This window comes from Rhamphochromis sp. 'chilingali' (assembly GCF_963969265.1).
Source record: "Rhamphochromis sp. 'chilingali' genome assembly, chromosome: 1".
Lineage (NCBI taxonomy): Eukaryota > Metazoa > Chordata > Actinopteri > Cichliformes > Cichlidae > Rhamphochromis > Rhamphochromis sp. 'chilingali'.
Window position 1 is genome coordinate 30,022,522 of NC_137929.1, and position 3,451 is coordinate 30,025,972.

Below are 3,451 nucleotides of genomic sequence, written 5' to 3' on the forward strand. Positions count from 1 at the left end.
AAATTGCTTTATAGTTCATAAATGGAAAGTACCAAGGCTATTGCAGAGCTCTCATCACTTTGCCAAAATATTTCTTAAAGAAGGCTGCACTTCAGGTACAAATTAATGTGTTTAATGCTCAGCCATGTGGTATTTAGATAGGCTTTTTTTTGCATGTAATTAAACTAATGGTCATTATCTAGCGTGTCATTGCTTTGAAAAGTGCATGGGCACCTCACTTAAGAGTTCTACTAAGTGACATAATGGAGATTATCCAACCTCCTCTTTGTCGTTTCTGTGTTTAAAGCTTTGTGGACAAGTTCATAAATCACCCAGTTAGCTAATGTGGATATCCTTTTTGGAGAAAATGACTATGGATTTGGAGGTGATGTGATTGCCGAATGAAAATAAGCACATTTGTCATTGTTATCATTCAGACTGGTGCTGCCCCCTGAGAATGCTATTCAGAAAATGATGAGACCACGGGGACCTAAATAGGCTGGGCGAGCTGAGGTAAATGGGAAATGCACTTAAATTCAGCCATTACATCTGTTAGCTCTTCTTTTTAGGCATCTTCAGTGCGGCTGGATAAATGGTTACATAATGGAACATGTGAAGAAAAGGTCAGTAAATAATTTTAAGCGCCGAGTTTCCATAGGTGACGGCAGGAGAGATATCAACAAATCACCCCGAGATTACACATTTCAAAGAGCGTTTGCTTCAGTCAGAACTGTATCACCGTGCACATTGCCGACTGCATCCAAGAAGCTTTCAAGTTTCCTACTTGAAAGAGGCTGGTTGGAACCAAAGTATTTGACAGTTGTATAATTTGGAAACTAGAAGGCGTAGGCTGCTTTAAACACCTCCAGTGTCAGCATTTTTTAAACATGTGCTCCTCTTGCTTGTGGCAGAAAAGGCAAAGTTTACCAGGCGCTCTTATGTGTGATCATAAACTGAAGCAGTTGCATTTAATATAAGGACGATGCAGAAATAGCTAAAAATCTGGATGTTTAATAGGCAAGGCAAGTTTATTTATATAGCACAATTCAACAGCAAGGTGATTCAGAGTGCGTTACAGAAACATTAAAAAACATAAACAAATAAAAAGCATGATTTAAAATGGAAAAAAAGAGAAAGGAACAGTAGATAAAATCAGTAGTTATAATGTAAGTTTTGAAATTTAAGCTTAAAAGTAAAACAGTGTGGGTTTGGTGCTTTATTCAAATGCAGCTGAGAACAGGTGAGTCTTCAACCTGGATTTAAATAAATTGAGTGTTTCAGCTGATCGGAGGCTTTCTGGGAGTTTGTTCCAGATATATAATAATAATGGATTGCATTTATATAGCGATTTTCGAGACCCTCAAAGCGCTTTACAATTCCACTATTCATTCACTCTCACATTCACACACTGGTGGAGGCAAGCTACGGTTGTAGCCACAGCTGCCCTGGGGCAGACTGACAGAAGCGAGGCTGCCATATTGCACTGGCCATCACCAGTAGTCAACGTGTCTTGCCCAAGGACACAACGACCAAGACAGATAGAGCTGAGGATCGAACCGACAACCTTCCGGTTATAAAATGAGCGTCCCAAACCCCTGAACCACAGTCACCCCATAACCATGGCTGCCCCATATGGAGCATAAAAACTGAATGCAGCTTCTCCGTGTCTGGTTCTGACTCTGGGAACTGATAAAAGACCGGATCCAGATGACCTGAGGGATCTGGAAGGTTCATACTGGGTCAGGAGGTCACTGATGTATTTTGGTCCTAAACCATTCAGAGCTTTATAGGCCAGCATCAGAACTTTAAAGTCTATCCTCTGACGGATAGGCAGCCAGTGTAAAGACCTCAGAGCTGGACTGATGTGGTCCACTTTTTTGGTCTTAGTGAGGACTCGAGCAGCAGAGTTCTGAATGAGCTGTAGTTGTCTGACTGATTTTTTAGGTAGACCTGTAAAGATGCTGTTACAGTAATCAAGCCTACTAAAGATGAATGCATGGACTAGTTTTTCCAGGTCCTGTTGAGACATCAGATCTTTTATCCTTGAAATATTCTTGGTGATAGTAAGCTGACTTTGTTATTGTCTTAATGTGTTTTTCTAAGTTTAGGTCTGCGTCCACCACTACACCCAAATTTTTCACCTCGTTGGTAGTTTTTAGGTGTATAGATTGAAGTTCTCTGGTGACCTGTAATCGTTTTTCGTTGGCTCCAAAGACTATTACTTCAGTTTGGTTTTTGTTTAGCTTAAATCAGCTAGCACAACTAACAGGTCAGCACTTCTATGGCAGTCCATCAGTTAGTTACAGTAGGAAAACGTGGTATTGTAGTCACACTGGTGAAAACAGTGGTTGGAGACTGCTGCAAGACTTTAACTGTCCTTTCAAAGATATGGACCAGGCCTGGGACCAGTCGTCAGCTGCTGTCTTCAGACAAAGTTTGGTGGGTCAACAAGGCGGTAAAACAAGAGTCAGTGTGCTATTAGTCTATCAGCTTGCAATTAAATAGGATCAAGCTGGCAATTAGATGAAATATGATGATAATACAGCGACTGACTTTGGTAATTTGCCAAAAAATTGTAAATCTACTGCTGTCTGAAACCTAGAAATTTACATGAACTATTTACTTTTAAATTCCACCCAGAACCTTATTGATATGTGACAGAAATTCAGAAATTCCTCCATGAATGATGATGTAGTTGCTCCGAGGTGGTGATTTAACTACTAAATAATACACGTGCTCCACATCCTTGCTTCTATACAGGAATTTAACCACAACACAAGCTTGCAAAGAGTCATGTAATAGACAAGTTCCACTTATTAGCACTGACTGACTCAAACTGACTGCAATATTTTGGCACGCTGTACAGATTTATGAAATTTCATACACCAAAATAGAAATGATGCCCTTTAATGTCAATGAAGCCAGCAAGAACCAAGAAAGCTTTGTTTGTGTAAATAGAATAAAGATCGTTAGAAGCTACTAAAACCAAGGTTACACCATCACATGCAGACCCTGGGCTCGAGCGTCAAGCATTTGAGAAATGGAACAAGCTTAAACCTGTCCTCGCAAATCAGCGTACACACCTTTCTACCAGAGTACAGTTCTTCACTGCATGTGTGAGATCCCGACTTTTGGACAGTGTACAGACTTGGCATCTGACTGTGAAAGAAACCGCAAAAATCATGGTTGTATATTGCAATTGGTCTCTTACAGCAAAATAATTCAATGCAATCACTGGCCAACCACTGATTGAGATATTAAGGTACTATCAGAGGTCTTCAGATAGCTTTAAAGAAATAAACTAAACGTATCTCAGTTGCAGACAGTGTGTCACCAGCTGGCAGGAAGCAAGGTGTGTCCAGCTGCTTCAAATATCTTACTTTTTGTTGACCTGCCCATCCACCCTGACCTCCACTCTGTGCATATGCTGGCTGTTTAACAGTACTCTTACCTTAGCTGCTTAGAAAATCAT